General features: G+C 35.2%; 1 long non-coding RNA gene across 1 annotated transcript in view; it reads right to left on the bottom strand.

The window, feature by feature from the left end:
- The window catches only part of LOC140699170 (uncharacterized), a 123,994-nt gene that overhangs the window by 14,908 nt on the left and 91,508 nt on the right, over positions 1–17,578 (bottom strand). The gene's annotated exons all lie outside the window — the stretch shown is intronic.

Below are 17,578 nucleotides of genomic sequence, written 5' to 3'. Positions count from 1 at the left end.
TGAAAAAGCCATGTTGCAGCTGCTCTTTCCTGTGAACTTCACCTCCTGCATCATACGTACTAGTGGAATTCCTAGCCATAGCAATCAGACAAGAAAAGAAAAAGACATAGAAATTGAAAGGGAAGAAGTAAAACTGTCCTTATTTTCAAATGACATCACAATATATAGAGAAAGCCCTAAAGTATCTATCAAAATATCAGAACTAATAAACAAATTCAGTAAAGTTTTCAGGATACAAGATTAATATACAGAAATCTGTTGCTTTTCTATACACTAATAATGAGCTCTCAGGAAGAGAAATTAAGGAAAATGTCTGATTACAGTTGCATGAAAAATAATAAAATACATAAGAATAAACTAGAAAAGTGAAAGACCTATGCTCTCAAAACTATAAAATATTGATGAAGGAATTTGAAAATGATAACAGAGAAATGGAAAGATATCCTATGTTCTTGGAATGGACGAATTAGTATTGTTAAAATATCCATTCTACCCAAAGCAATCTACAGTTTGAATGTAATCTCTATTAAAACACCCATGATATTTTTCACATAACTAGAACAAATAATTCTAAAATGTATACAGAACCATAAAAGGTCACAAATTGCCAAAGCACTTTTGAAAAACAGAAAGTGCAAAGCTGGGGCTATCATTCTCCCCGACTTCAGACTATAATACAAAGCTACAGTAATCAAAAGAAAATGGTACTGGCACAAAAACAGACACAAATCAATGAAACAGAAATAAATCCAGGCAGTGATGATCAATTAATTTACAACAAAGGAAGCAAGAATGTACAATGGAGAAAAGATAGTTTCTTCAATAAGTAGTGCTGGGCAAACGGGAAAGGGGCATATAAAGGAATGAGATTAGGCCACTGCCCCCACACCATGTACAAAAAACAAACTCAAAATGGATTAAAGTCCTAAATGTAAGAACTGAAATAATAAAATTCCTAAAAGAAAACATACGCAGCACATACTATGTAATAAATTTGGAGCAATAATTTTTTGGATCTGTCTCCTAAGGCAAAATAAATAAAAGCAAAATAAACAAATGGGATCTAATCAAACTTAAAAGTTTTTGCACAGTAAAGAAAAATTTTAACCAAACAAAAGAGACAACCTATTGAATGAGAGAAAATATACAAACAATTTGACTGATAAGGGGTTAATATCTAACATATATAAACAGCTCATAAAACCCAATATAAAAAAAGCCCACTTAAAAAAATGAGCAAATGATTTGAATATACTTTTTCCAAGGAAGAAATGCAGATGGCCAACAGGCACATGAAAAGATTCTCAGCATCACAGAGCATCAATCATCTGTCAGAATGGCTATCATCAAAACTAAAAATGAATGCTGGTGAAGACGTGAAGAAAAGGGAACGTGTACACTCTTAGAAGAAATATAAATTGGTGCAGCAACTGTGGAAAACAGCATGGAGTTTCCTCAAAAAACTGAAAGTAGAAGTAATACATGGTGCAGCAATTCCACTCCTGGGTATGTGTCCAAAGAAAACAAAACAGCTAATTCCACAAGACACTTGCACCTCCATGTTTATAGCAGCATTACTTATGGGAGCCAAGACACAGAAGCTCTACAAACACCCCTCTACTCGTGACTGTGTGGAGAAGCCATAACAGCAATGCAGTTCTGCCGTTTGCAGCAACATGGACGGACCTAGGGAGTGTTATGCTTAGGGAGGTATGTCAGACAGAGAAACACAAATGCCCTATGTTATCACATACGTGTGGCATCTAAAAACCAAATGAATACATATAACAAAACAGAACCGGACTCAGATACATGAAGAATACACTAGTGGTCACCACTGGGGTGAAGGAAGGCGGGTGAGGCAAGGTTGGAATATGAGATAAAGAGATACTGATTACTATGTATAAAATACATAAATAACAAGGTTATATTGATCACCACATGGAAATATATTCATTATTTTGTAATAATTCTTAATGGATATAATATGTAAAATATTGGATCACTATGCTGTACACTTCAATATAATATTGCAAATCAACTATATTTCAATTAAAAAATAAAACAAAGTTCACCTTAAAAAGGCAGGAAAACACAGGTTCTCTATTAGTTTCCTAGGGTTGCTGTAGTAAAGTACCATCAACTAGGTGACTTTCAACAACAGAAATTTATTTTTTCACATTTCTGAAGGCTAGAAATCTGAAATTAGGATGTGCACATTGCCATGTTCTTGCTCTGGGGGCTCCAGGGAGAGTTTGTTGCATCCTTTCTCTTAGGTTCTGTTGTAGCTGACAGTCCTTAGTCTTTTAGGCTTGTAGATATATCACTCCAAACTTTGCACCCATCTTGACATGGGCTTCTCCCTGTGTGTCTGTGTCTCTTTTCTTTTCATAAGAACACCAGCCATAATGGATTAAAAGTCTGCTTTGCTTCAGCATGACTTCATCTTAACTAAACCTGCAATGATCCTACTTCCAAATAAGGTCACATTCTGAGGTTCTGAGGACATGAACTGTGGCAGGATATTAAGAACAAGTTGTATCTCTCAACCTGTTCCTTCACTCAAAATCATTGAGAAAAGCAGGTACCACAAATTTAGTGGCTTAAAACAATACACTTCTATTGATCAGAAGTCAGCATGGGCTCAACAGGGTTTACTGCTTAGGGTCTCACAAGACCAAATTCAAGCTGTCATCCAGTCCAGGCTATTATCTGGAGGGTCTGCAAAAGAATCTGCTTTCAAGTCATTCATGTTGTTAGCAAATACTGCAGAGTAGTGGAAAGGAAATTCTCTCCTGGAATTAAAAAGGAAGATTAAACTTAATTTCACTTGGGGTATTGTCAAAAGCAGAGATTGAGTAAGAACACGTATATAGGTAATTTGCTGGAAAAAATCCCAGATAGTGGAAAGGAGGCCTCTGGGAGATCTGCTATGGAATGAATCTTTGTGTCCCCCCAAAATTAATACTCTAAAGCCAAATATCCAATGTGATACTATTTGCAGTTAGGTCCCCTGGGAGGTGATTATGTCATAGGGCAGAACTCTCATGAGTGGGACCAGGGCCCTCTTTAAAGAGACCCATGTTGTCTCTCTGGTCCTTTCCACCACGTGAGGGCACAAGAGAAGATGATTATCTATGAAGCAGGAAGATGATTATCTATGAAGCAGGAAGTCCTCACCAAACACAAAATCTTTGAGTGCCTTGATTTTGGTCTTCCCAGCCTCCAGAGCTGTGAGAAATAAATGTTTGTCATTTAAGCCGCCCAGCCTATGGCTGTTTGTTATCCCGGCCAAATCAGACTTAAGACAAAATGATGGAAGGAGTAAAGACTGAGGGCAACAAAAACTTGATCCCACGGGAACCTTCAGAGGAACATATAGAGTGTCTCTTCCAGTTATCTGTGTGAGAGCCGCCAGGAGAGGTGTTTACCCATTGGCTCTGATAGGGCTGCTGTCCAGGGGAGTAAATCTCCCCACTACCACTTCCAGATCATGGCAGTGCTTCTGTGCTTGACCGTGGGCTGCGGTCTCTGATATCAGTCTTTCTTTGCAATCTATTTTGCATCTATCTTTGTTTCTAGCAATCTATCAATGTTTCTAGAAACATACAGTTTTATTAATCTATAAAATATTTAACCTTGGCTTTGTTATATTTTCTAATTTTATTTTTTAAATTATTAATTCATGTCTTTAGAACAGTTTTAGGTCCACACAGGGAAAATGAGGAGAATGTACAGATACTGCCCATATACCCCCACAGATGCAAAACATATTCTGTTATCAGTATTCTCCACCAGGGTGGTACAATTGTTACTGTTGATGAACCTGCACTGAAACATTAAAATCACTCAAAGTTCATAGTTCACATTACCATTTACACTTGGTGCTATATATTCTATGGCTTTGCACAAATATATAGTGAAATATGTCATACAGAGTATTTTCAATGCCCTAAAAATCCTCTGTTCTCCACCTAGTCATCCATCCCCTCTGCCGAGCCCTGGAGCCCACTGGCATTTTTACTGTCTCCATAGTTTTGCCTTTTCCAAAATGTCATATAGTTGGAATTGTGGGGTAAGTAGCCTTTTTAGATTGGCTTTTTTCACTTAGTAATAGGCATTTAAGGTCCTTCCATGGCTTGGCATCCCCATTTGTTTAGTGTTGAATAATATTCCACTGTCTGGATATACCATGATTTATTATTTATTCACCTATTAGAAGACATCTTGGTTGCTTCCAAGTTTTGGCAGTTATGAATAAAGCTGCTTTAAATGTCTGCATGTAAGTTTTTGTGTAGATATAAGTTTTCAAATTCTTTGGGTAAATACAATTTCTGGATTGGATAAGAGTGTTTAGTTTTATAAGAAATTGTCAGACTATCTTTCAAAGTGGCTACAGCATTTTACACTCCCACCAGAAATGGATGAGATTTCCTGTTATTCTGCATCATCTTTGTTAGTATTTAATATTGTCAGTGTTACAGATTTTGGCCATTTTAATAGCTGTGTAATGTCTCTAACTGATGTTTTAATTTGCATTTTCATGATGACTTATTATGTGGAGCATCTTTTCATGTGTTTATTTGTCATCTGTTCATTTTCTTTAGTGAGTTATCTGTTCAGGTCTTTGGCCCATTTTAAAAATTGTGTTGTTTGTTTTTGTATTTTAGGATTTTAAGAGTTCTTTGTATATTTTGGATAACAGTCCTTTATCAGATGTGTCTTTTACAAATATTTTCTCCCAATCTGTGGCTTGTATACTCATTTTCTTGACCTTGTCTATTGCAAAACAGAAGTCACTCAGCAATAGAAATTTAATACAAGTAGTTATGCAATTGAAACAAATATGCTTGTTGTTGAAATGAGGGATTTCTTCCCAATTCCTGATGCTTCTTTCTATGCAGTCTCCTGTAGTTGTAACACATTTCTTTCTTTCAACCTCATTCACTGCTCTCCCACAGAGGTGTGGGCTGGGGATGACCTATGTTATTGGTGAGTTTTGAAGAAAAAGCTGAGCAGGTATGTCCCAGTTCCTCTCTTTCCGCTTCCTCTTAGAAGAAATCTGCCCCACAGTTCTTCTCTATTTCTCCAGTGGCAGGTCCCCCCATGGGGTCATTTTTGCCCCCAAATTCAAAGCAGTGCATTATAGGGCCCATTTTTCTGCACCCTCATCAGTACTGGATACTAGTGCACATCAGGGACTTTGCCATTGTATAGGCAACATCTGGATCTTGCTATTTTAAATGATTTAGAATGAATTGGATTTATCATGTGTATTTTTGATTGAAATTCTACTTTCGTCCTTATCTAGTCCTATCCTTTGACCATATTTCTTTCAGTGCTTATATTTTACTTGTTGACGTGGATGATCTATTTGACATATTAATAATATTATTTTTTCTCTCATATACTCCCAATAGTTTTTGATATACGGAAGTTTAACATTTTACATAGTTAAATCTATTATCTCACTATTTCTTCCTCTCCTTCACTTCCTTCTTCTTCTTCTTTTTTGTATTCAAGTTATTTACCATTAAAAGATGAGTTAGTCATCATACTTTTCTGGGATTTTATTGTACATATTTAACTTTTTAATTCAAGTAGAATTTATTTTATAATCTATTGTGAGCTGACTAGGTATTTTTGTAAACACTTTAAATAACAACACTTGTTTGTAAAGCTATATTTATTACATGTTAATTTATTATATATTTAGAGTTTATTTCAAACCTGTTTTTTTCTGTTCTGTTAAATAATAATACTTTTATTTGAAAATGTTAGCCAGATGATAAAGCCCAGTATATCAGCTTTTAAAATCATAGCCTTTATTTCAAAGGTAAAGGGAACAAACATGTGCTAGGCTCTTCTGTGGTTTCAAGCCACTTCGCATGAGACAGACTTCAGAGGCAAAGCCAGCGAACACAGTGACACAAATGCAAAACGTGATAGAAAGTTGTCCTCAGTTGTCCTATTCCATACCCACTGCGTCTCTCTGCCTCTCTGTACAGACACAGGGTCTCATAAAATTAACTCCAGCTCAGTTCATTTTATCTCATCTCATCTCACTAACTTCATAGCATTTTCTCTGTCTTCCAGTTTTTCAAAGGGCCATGTTATCCTAATAGCCAGAGAAGTGGTGGAGAGAGATGGGAGATGGAGTAAGATGAATAAATGTTATATGAGAGTTGAGGAAGAAAGAAGGCCCTATAAACTCAAAAGATCCCCAATTAATCAACAACATGTACTCTAAGTCTGCAGACCAGCCTCTTGCAAAAGCCTGCTCACTAACCCGGGGCATCATTAGCACAAAGGCATATAATTCCTCAAGTGGACAGTCCCTCTGGGGCCTCCACTTCCCCAGGCACACCCTCACTCAGCCTGTAGATTTTCCTCTTAGTTATCATAATTCCCTTGGAGCCCATCTGTCTCTGACCTACTATGGGAAGTTAACAAAGGCTCCTAGAATAATCTATGGCCAGAAGTGTTTCCTGAAAACTTGTTCCTGACCCTTCAGGCTTCCGATGAGCACTCACTGAGAGACCTGCTTCCATGAGATAAAAAGCCCGTAGAGACAGGCGGGTAATGGCCAAAGCCCACGATCCCTGAGGATGTTTCCAGGGCTAGGTCTCCATCTCCAAGTTCCAGAACCTTCTTTTTGCTTTTACCACAGATTTCTGGGAGTAATTAATACACAGGAGAAATATCAGAAAATTACTGAGCCAGAGTTCCAGGAGGTAGCCCTCCAGGGTGACTCCATTCTGGGCTGAGGAAGCACAGGCCCCTCCCCTAGACTGTCACATCTGTCTCTGCTGTTTCCCTTGCTCCTTCTGCTGAGTGCTGTGCTGTGACAAACACCAAGTGCAGAGGATGATGTGTGAGGAATCAGAGTAGTCAATCTGAAGTCCTCTTTTGGAAATCTTAGTGTTTCTACATTGCCATGTGTTTTAATATTGATAACTAATTGGCAAAGTGAATTTCTTATATATTAGCTTTCATCCCCACAATGGCCTTAGGAAATACACATCATGATCAACAATTTACTACTGTGGACGCTGTGCCTGGGACACAAATCTCTGCACATAGATTCCTATGTACTGGGCCTTACGTTCTGTAGGAAGCATCTCCCAGGTGCGATTGCTCAATCAAAGCCTATGCCTGCTTTAAATGTCACTGGGTACTGTTCCAAGGTCTACTCTACTCTTACTTAGTGTAGACAACAATAAAACAGAGAGAGGACAACATGCGTGTGATGTCTTCCCTCCAGTGAGTAATCTCAGCAACACCCCTCCTCACCTCCCAGATGCAAGAGCATTCCAAAGGTTCTGACAGTATTTTTATATAGAGTCATCCTCAGTAGATCATAGACTACATGGCTCTGGCTTTGAGAGCTGCTAGAGTCACAGAAGGAATTACTGCTGGACAATGACATGCCCACCTGTTTGGCTGCATCCCTTACCACTTTGCCTTTACCTCTTTCCTGTAGGAGATTCTCATCCCAGTTCTGGGTTTGCACTCAGCTGTGGCAGATCTTTCCCATACATGTTTCCCACCTCAAGCATGTGTATCTCTTTCCTTCTCTACCCAAAGTCTTTCTCTGGCATTCTAGGAACTTGCTCATCCCAATGTCAGGAGAAGTCTGTGAATGATTTAACACATCACCACCCGACCACGCCCCATGTCCAGGAAGCAACCCTCAATCAAGGAGGAATTGGAGTCAATCGATAAATATCGTATATCTAAGATCTCTCTGCCTAACCCTAAGAATTTAAGAATTTCTCCTTGGTTTTCCTCTAAAAGATTTATAGCTTTGCATTTACATTTCGATCAATAATCCATTTTGACTGATTTGAATTAGGTTTAAGTTTTTTTTTTCTTTTTCATATGGATACCCAGTTGCCTCAGTTCCATCTGTGGAAAGTTTATCCTTTCTGCATTGAACTGTCTTTGCAGCTTTTCACAAAATCGATAGACCATATTTGAATGAGTCCATCTCTGGAGTCACTATTCTGTTCCATTGATGTATGTCTATATCTTTACCAATACCATGATGTCTTTATTGCTCTGGTTTTTTAGTAATTCTTATAATCAAGTAGTATGTCCAATTTTATTTTCCTTTTTCAAAATTGTTTAAACTGTTCTAACCCTTTGCATTATAATGTTTTGCATTGTAGAATCAGTCTATATCTAGTATAAATCTTGCTGAGGTTTTTATTCAAATTGAATTAAATTTTAAGAATTGACACCTTTACAGTATTGATTCTTCCAATCCATGGACACAGTATTTATTTAGGTCTTCTTTTCTGTCTTCATCAATTTGTGATTTTCAACAAACAAACCCTGCACATTTTATGTTGTATTTATTCCTGGGTATTTGATAATTTAAAATAATGTAAATGGCATTTAAAAAAAATCTGCTTCCAAATACATGTTGCTAGTATGTAGAAATATGAGTGATTTTTGTGTGTTGAACTTGTACCCTGTGGCTTGTTGAACTTATCAGTTCTAGGAAGCTTTCAGTAGTGTAGGTTCCTCGGGTTTTGTATGATTACATCATGTCATCTGCTCATAGGCATAGTTTTATTTTTCCCTTTACAATCTGTGTGCCTTTCATTTATCTTTCTAACATTATTAATACTGGTGGCTCCTTATAGTATGATATTGAATAAGGTTGGTGAGAGAAGACATCCTTGATTTGTTGAACTCAATGAAAATATACTCAGCCTTTCACCATTAAATATGTCAAGTGAAAGTATTTTAAAATACTCTTTTTTCAGGTTGAGGAAGATTACTAAGAAATGTTCATCATGAATGGGTGTCGAGTTCTATCATACCCTTGTTCTGCATCAATTGGTGTTACGATGTGGCTTTTCTTTTGTCTGCTAATATTGTGCATTATCTTTACTGGTTTTCAAAATTGAACTGTCTGTGAATTTCTTAGATAAACCCTGGTTTAATAGTCTTAATATAGTCTTGGATTTAACTTGCTAACATTTTATTGAAGTTTTTGTATTTATATTCATGAAAGATACACATCTGTAGTTGTTTTAACACCTTTATTGTGCCATGATTCCTGTAGAGGAAACTACACATATTTCAGATGTACAATTTGATGAATTTTGGTAGAGGCAAACATCAATGAAACCACTACCACAGTCAAGATAGCTAACATTTCCGTCACTCCCCAAGAGGGGCAAATTTTGAATTCCCAATATATCCCTTCCCAAAAGCTTTATCCTCTGATAACCATAAATTTGTTCTCTATGTCTGTGAGTCTGTTTCTGTTTTGTAGATGAGTTCATTTGGGTTCTTTAATATTCCACATATAAGTGATATCATATGGCATTTTTCTTTCTGTTTCTGGCATACTTTACTTAGAATGATGTTCTCCAGCTCCAGCCATGCTGCTACACATGGCGTTATCTTATTTTTTATTATGGCTGAGTAGTATTCCATTGTGTGTATGTATGTATATATATATATACATACATACCACATCTTCTTTATCCAGTCATCTGTCAATGGGTATTTGGGTTGGCTACTGTAAATAGTGCTGCTGTGAACACTGGGGGTGCTTGTGTCTTTTCAACATATGTTTTTCTCCAGATATATGTCTATGAGTGGGATTGCTTGATCATATGGCAAGTCTATTTTTAGTTTTTGGACTACCCCCAATACTGTCCTCCATAATGGCTGCACCAATTTACATTCCCACCAACAGTATAAGAGGGATCCTTTTTTCTCCACATCCTCTCCAGCATTTATCACTGGTGGACTTTTTAAAGGTGGTCATTCTGACTGATGTGAGGTGATATCTCATCGTAGTTTTGATTTGCATTTCTCTAACAATTAGTGATATTGAACATCTTTTCATGGGATTGTTGGCCATCTGGATGTCTTCTTTGGAGAAATGATTATGTAGGTCCTTTGTCTATTTCTTGATGGGATTACTTTTTTTTTTATATTAAGCTGTATGTGTTGGTTGTATGTTTTGGAAATTAGTCCCTTGTCAGTCACATCATTTGCAATATATTTTCTTCCATTCTGTAGGTTGTCTTTTCATGTTATTTATGGTATCCTTAATTGTACAAAAGATTTTAAGTCTAATTAGATCCCATTTATTTATTTTTTCCTTTTATTTCCATTACTCTAGGAGCTGGTCATAAAAAATATTGCTGTGATTTATGTCAAAGAGTGTTCTGACTATGTTTTCCTCTAGAAATGTCATAGTATATGGTGCTACATTCAGGTCTGTAATCCATTTTCAGTTTACTTTCTACATGGTGAGGAGAATGTTCTAATTTCAGTCTTTTATAGGTAGCTGCCCAGTTTTCCCAGCACCACTTGTAGAAGAGACTGTCTTTTCTGTATTGTATATTGTTGCCTCCTTTGTCATAGATTAATTGACCGTAGGTGTAAGGGTTTACTTCTGGACTTTATATTCTGTTCCATTGATCTAGGTGTCTGTTTTTGTGCCAGTAACATACTGTTTTGATTTCTGTAGCTTTGTATTATAGCCTGAAGCCAAGAAGAGTGATTTTTTCCAGCTCCATTCTCCTCTTTTAAGACTGTTTTGGCTATTTGAGGAATTTTGTGTTTCCATACAATTTATAACAATTTTTTTTTGCTCCAACTCTGTGAAAAATGTCATTCGTAATTTGATAGGGATTGCATTGAATCTGTATATTGCTTTGGGTATTATGGCCATTTTAACAATATTGATTTTTCCAATCCAAGAACATGCTATATCTTTCCATCACTTATGTGTCTTCAAATTCTTTCCTCAGTGTCTTATAGTTTTAAGAATACAAGTCCTGTGTCTACTTGGTTTGGTTTAGTCCTAGGTATTTTATATGTTTTGATGCAATGGTAATTGGTATTATTTCCTTAATTCTTTTTTCCCATTTTTCAGTATTATTAGGTAGAATTGTTACAATTTGACTGCACATATACAATGTATTGCATATAAATACATATACCCAATATACTGTACATTGTTTTCAAATTTACATATATGTATTTTTCATTGTTTCTAAGAAGGTTTAGAGCTTAAGCTATTTAAACTTACATTGTTATCAAAGGAATAAAGCCAATAACAAAATAAAAATTAATTGAAAAAGATAAATACACCTGCTATCAACAGCAACATTATTTTTATAATTGCCAGTTATAAGTACCAAGGTATGGAAGTGTTATAATTTCACATCAATAGATGAACAGATAAGGAAGATGCAGCATGTATATGTAATGGAATACAACTCACCCATAAGAAAGAAGGGTATTTCGTCATTTGCAGCCCTTCATTCACTTTTTTTCCACTTCAAAAAGCAGAATTTTATAACTGGCATAAACATTTCCATTGTATCAAAATTACCTAGAAATAAACTTAACCAAGGAGGTTGCCTATACTTTGAAAATTATAAAACATTGATGAAGGAAATTGAAGATGATACAAAGAAATGGAAAGATATCTTATGCTCCTGGATTGGAAGAATCAACATTATCAAGATGGCTGTACTACCCCAATCTACAGATTCAATGCAACCCCTGTCAAAGTACTCACAATATTTTTCACAGAACTCGAGCAACAATTCCAAAATGTATATGAAAGTATAAAAGACTCTAAACTGCTGAGGTAATCTTTTGAAGGTCTTTTTTTCCCCCTCTTTGTTCTTTTTGTTCTTTTCTTATAGTTTGATGACTAGAGAAGTTTCTTTAACATTTGTGGTAAAGCTGGTTTGGTGGTGCTGAATTCTTTTAGCTTTTGCTTATCTGTGAAGCTTTTGAATTTGCCATCAAATCTGAATGAGAGCCTTGCTGGGCAGAGTATTCTTGGTTGTAGGTTTTTCTCTTTCATCACTTTACCTATATCTTGCCACTCTCTCCTGGCCTGTAGTGTTTCGGCCAAAAAATCAGCTGATGGCCTTATGGGAGTTCCTTGTATGTGATTTGTTGCTTTTCTCTGGTTAATTTTAATACTTTCTCCTTATCCTTAATTTTTGTCAGCTTGCTGACTATGTGCCTTGGTGTGTTCCTCTTTGGGTTTAGTATCTCTTCAAAAAATATCTCAGGTTCCTTCTCTCTCTCTTCTCTTTCTGGTACCCCTATAATGAGAATATTAGTAAGCTTCATGTTGTTCCAGAGTTCTCTTAAATAATTTCTTTTTCTGCTATTTGGTTATTAGTGGATAGAAATGGCACTGATTTCTATATATTAAATTTGTATCCTGCAACATTACCAGATTCATTGATGTGCTCTAGTAGTTTTCTGGTTGCTTCTTTAGGGTTGTCCATGTATAGTACCATGTCATCCACAAACAATGACACTTTTATTTCTTCTTTACTGATTTCGATTCCCTTTTTCTGCTCTGAATGCTATGGCTATGGCTTCCAAAACTATGTTGAATATAATGGTGAGAGTGGCATCCTTGTCCTGTTTCTGATGTTATAGGAAATGCTTTCAGCTTTTCATCATTAAGTATGATGTTAGCTGTGTGTTTGTCATACATGGCCTTTATTATGTTGAGGTATGTTTCATCTGCATCCCATTTCTGGATAGTTTTTGTTTATCATAAATTGATATGGACTTTTATCAGAAGCTTTTCCTGCATCTATTGAGATGATCATATAGCTGTTACTCTTCAGGTTGTTAATGTGGTGTATCACATTGAAAAATCTTTGTATCCCAGGGATAAATCTCACTTGATCATGGTGTATGATCCTTTTAGTGTATTGTTGGAGTCCATTTGCTAGTTTTTTGTTGAGGATTTTTGCATCAATACTCATCAGTTATATTGGCCTGTGATTTTCATGTTTTTTGATATTTGTCTTGTTTTGGTATCAGGGTGAGTGTGGCCTCATAGAATGAATTTGGAATTGTTCCTTCCTCTTCAATTTTTTGGAATGGTTTCAGAAAAATAGATGTTAACTCTTCAGTAAATGTATGGTATTGTTCACCTTGTGAAGCCAACTAGTCCTGGACCTTTGCTTGTGGATACTTTAAAATTACTGACTTAATTCAGTACTGGTAATTGGTCTACTCATATTTTCTATTTCTTTCTGATTCAGCCTTGGCAAATGGTACCTTTCTAAGAAATTGTCCATTTCTCCTTGGTTGTCCTTTTTGTTGGCATATAGTTGATCATAGTAGCCTCTTATGAGCCCTTGTATTTCTGTGATATTGATTGTGATTTCTCCTTTTTTATTTTATTAATTTGGGCCCTCTCCCTTTTTTCTTGATGAGTCTAACTAAAGGTTTATCAATTTTATTCATCTTTTCAAAGAACCCACTTTTAGTTTCACTGATTTTTTTTTCTGTTTGGTTTGGTTTTTTTTTGTCTTTATTTCATTCATTTCTGCTCTGAATTTTATGATTTCTTTTCTTCTACTAACTTTGGGTTTTCTTTGCTCCTTTTTCTCTAGCTGCTTTACATTTAAGTTTAGGTTGTTTATTTGAGATTTTTCTTGTTTCCTAAGTTAGACTTGTATTGCTATAATCTTGCCTCTTAGAACTGCTTTTGCTTCATCTCAAAACTTGTGGTCTGTTGAGTTTCATTTTCATTGGCCTCAAAGTATTTTCCAATTTTCTCTTTGATTTCTTCAGTGAGTCATTGATTGTGTAGTGGCATTTTGTTTAGCTCCCACGTATTTGCAGTTTTTACAGTCTTTTTTTTTCTTCTTGTAGTTGATTTCTGACCTTATAGCCTGTGATAAGAAAAGATGTTTGGTATGATTTCAAATTTCTTAAATTTACTGAGGCTTGCTTTGTGATCCAATATGTGATTGATTCTGGAGTTTACTTCATGTGCATTTAAGAAGAATGTGTATTCTGTTGCTTTCAGTTAGAATGCTCTTAGATATTAATTAAGTCCATCTGGTCTAATGTGTCATTTGGGGTCTGTATTTCCTTATTGGCTTTCTGTCTGGATGTCCATTGATGAAAGTAGGTGTTAAGGTTCCTCACAATTATTGTGTTATTGTTGATTTCTCCTATTATGTTTGTTAAAAATTCCCGTATATATTGAGGTGCTCATTTGTTGGGTGCATATATATTTACAGTTTTTATATCTTCTTGGATTGGTACCTTGAGTATTATGTAGAATCCTTTTGTGACTCTCATAACAGTCTTTATTTTAAGATCAATACTGTTAGATAGAACAATTGCTACTCCAGCTTTTTTTTGGGTTTCTGTTTGTATGGAATTTTTTTTTCCCATCCCCTCACTTTCAGGTTGCATGTGCCTCTAGGTCTGAAGTGGGTCTCTTGTAGACAGCATACATATGGGTCTTCTTTTTGTATCCAGTCAGTCTGTATCTTTTGGTCAGAGCAGTTAATCCCTTTATATTTAATGTAATTATCAATACATATATTCTTATTACCATTTTCTTAATTGTGTTGGGTTAATCTCACAGATTCACTCATATCAAAGTTTCTTAGGTCTTTTTCCCTTCAGGGAGGTTTTGCATAACTTTGAATATAATTAGATTATTTAGTCACATTCTATATTCTATTCTGGGGTATGCTGATCTCCTAGCTATTTTTAACTTTTATACATCAATATTTATTTTTTATGCTGTGAAGTTCTGTGAGTTTTGACACACATATAACATGTACCTGTTTTTAAAATATACAGATGGTTTCACCAAGCTAAAAAATCTTCTAAGCTTCACCTAGGAAACTGATCCCTTCCTCTTGTCCCCTGAACTCCTTGCAACCACTGATCTGTTTATAATATATATAGTTTTGCTTTATTCAGAATGCTATATAACTAGAATAGTACAATATGTAGCCTTTTCTGATAGGTTTCTTTAACTTAGTGATATTCATTTAAGATTTATTTGTATATTTTCGTGTCTTGATGGCTCATTCTCTTATTCAGTAATATTCCATTGTACGGATGTACCACTGTTTGCTTACCCATTCATGTACTCAAGGACATCCAGGTTGCTTTTAGTTTTTGGTAGTATTGAGTAAAGCTGTTCTAAACATTTATGTGTTGAATTTTATATGGATATAGTTTTGAAATAATTAAATTCCTATGAGTGTAGTTCCTGGATTTTATGGTAATACTATGAACTTTGCAAAATACTGCTAAATTGTCTTCAAAGTGGCTCTACTATTTTCCATTCCCAGCAGGATTGCATGAGAGTTCCTGTTACTCTGCATCCTCACCAGCAACTGGTACTGTCAGTTTCTGGTTTAGCCTTTTAGAAAGCTGTGTAGAGATAACCCGTTGCTCTGTTAATTTTCATTCTCCTAATAACAAATGGTGTTGAACATCTTTTTATATGCTTATTTACTGTCTGAAAATCTTCAGTAGCGGTCTCTTCAGATCTCTTGTTCATATTTAATCAGATTATGTTCTTATTGTTGAATGTTAAAATTTCTTTGTATATTCTGAATACAACATATATAATGTATATTCTGCTATTGTTCAGTAAAGCATTCTGAAATTGTAAATTTTACCTTTTTAGTTAATGGTGATGTTCAGTTCTTCCACATACCTGCTGACTTTCTTTTTCCTAGTTGAATCCAGTACTAATAGAGGGGAATTGAAGTCTCTAATTATATATGTAGGTTTGTTTATTTCTCCTTAACTCTGTCCTCTTTGTTCTGTGCATTTTGAAACTCTTTTGTTAGGTATATGTACATTTAGGAATCTATATTTTCTTGGTAAATTGATAAGTTTATTATGTAATGTTCTTATTCTTGGTAATTTTCATTCCTTTGAAGTATACTTCTTTGTATTAATATATTCACTTCAGTATTATTTTGATTAGTGTTTGTACGCTATATCATTTATCATTTTTTTACTTATAACCACTGATATTATATTTGACATTGGTTTCTTATAAACCACATATAGTTTGACTATGTTTTATTTATTTGTTGGATGTTTGTTTTATTCTGACAACTTCAGTATGTTTTATTGTGTTATAAATACATAAAGTTTATCCTTTTAATCATTTTAAGTGTACACTACAAAAGTGTTAACCAAATGCACATTGTTATGCAACAGATCTCTAGAACTTTTTCATCCTACAAAATTCAAATTCTATATCTATTAGGAAGGTAACTTTCATCTGCTGACAACCACCATTCTACTTCCTTTTTCTAAGAGTTTGGCTGCTCTAGATAACTCTTATAAGTAGAATCTTACCATATTTATTGTGAGAGTCTGTCTTTTAAATGATGAGTTTAGGTCATTTAATATTAATGTAATTATTGATATGTTTGGATTTAGATCTACCATTCTATTATGTGTTTTTCCTCTGTTTTTCCTTTGTTTCCCCAAATCCTGCCTTCATTTGAGTTATCTGAAGAATTTTATTATTCAACTTTATTGACTAAGTGTGTTTTTTAGTATGCCTTTGTATAAATAGTTTTTGATGTTTCTTTGAAAATTACTGTTTACATATTTAACAATCACATTGAAATAAATACTTTTCTCCTTAAATGGAATTTTGTCTTACAACCATATGAATCTCTTTAACCCCTTTATATTGTGGTTGTATTATATATTACATCTGTACACATTAAAAAACCTACAGATAGTGTTATTATTACTTTTTCTGCTTTCAACCATCAAATGTATTCTAAAGAATTTAAGAGATTAGTCTGTTATATGTACCATGACAATTAACCATTTCTCTTGCTTACTATCCCTAAGATACTATTATCTTCTGATATCATTTTCCTTCTATCTGAAGAACATCCTTTAGCAATTCCTTTACAGCAAGTCTGCTGGCAACAAATTCTCTCAGTTTTCCTTCATCTGAGAACACTTTAATTTCACCTTCTTGCCTGAGGTCTTTTTTACTAAACATAGATTTCCAAGCTCTGTTTTTTCAGCAATTGAAAAATATCATGCCACTTCCTTCTGTAGTTTCTGGTTAGTCATTCGAAGTGTTCTCCTACAGGTAATGTGCCATTTTTTCTGATTGATTTCAATATTTTTCTTTGACTTTAGTTTCAACAATTTGATTATGATTTGTCTAAGCATGGAATTTCTTTGAGTTTATCCTGTTTAGGGTTTGTTCAGCTTCTTGAATCTATAGGTTTATGTGGTTTGCCACACGAATGAATTTTAGAGATGTTATATGTTGAAATATATTTTTTCAGTACTGAACTTGTTCTGCTGTCCTTCTGGGACTCTGGTGGCAAGAATGTTATGCCTTTTGCTATTTTTTCACCGGTTCCTCTGGCTCTGTTAACTTGTCTTAAATATCTTTTTCCAGGTTAAATAGTTTCTATTGATCTATTTTTCAGTCCCACTGACAATTTCATCTGTTATGCACTTTGTGCTTTTGAGCTCATGTAGTGAGTTTTATACTTCAGTTATTTTATTTTTCAGTTCAAATATTTCCTTTTGATTTTTTTTAAGGAGCGATGAGAGCTTTGTTAGCACCCAGCAGACAGGCCAATGGGTGGGCTGACAGGCCAATGGTCAGGTGTTCGCACAGGCAGCAGGGGACAAGTGGGAAGGTGAGCATGTGTCAGGTAGGTAGGCAGGCAGCAAGCAGGAAGGATGCAGCTTGGAGCTGCCCTGTGAGGGGTGTGGCATCCCTCCAGCTGCTGCCTGC

Source organism: Vicugna pacos, chromosome 11 (genome assembly GCF_048564905.1).
Source record: "Vicugna pacos chromosome 11, VicPac4, whole genome shotgun sequence".
NCBI lineage: Eukaryota > Metazoa > Chordata > Mammalia > Artiodactyla > Camelidae > Vicugna > Vicugna pacos.
Note: the sequence above shows the minus strand (reverse complement) of the source record. Positions and strands in the feature narration are given on the sequence as shown.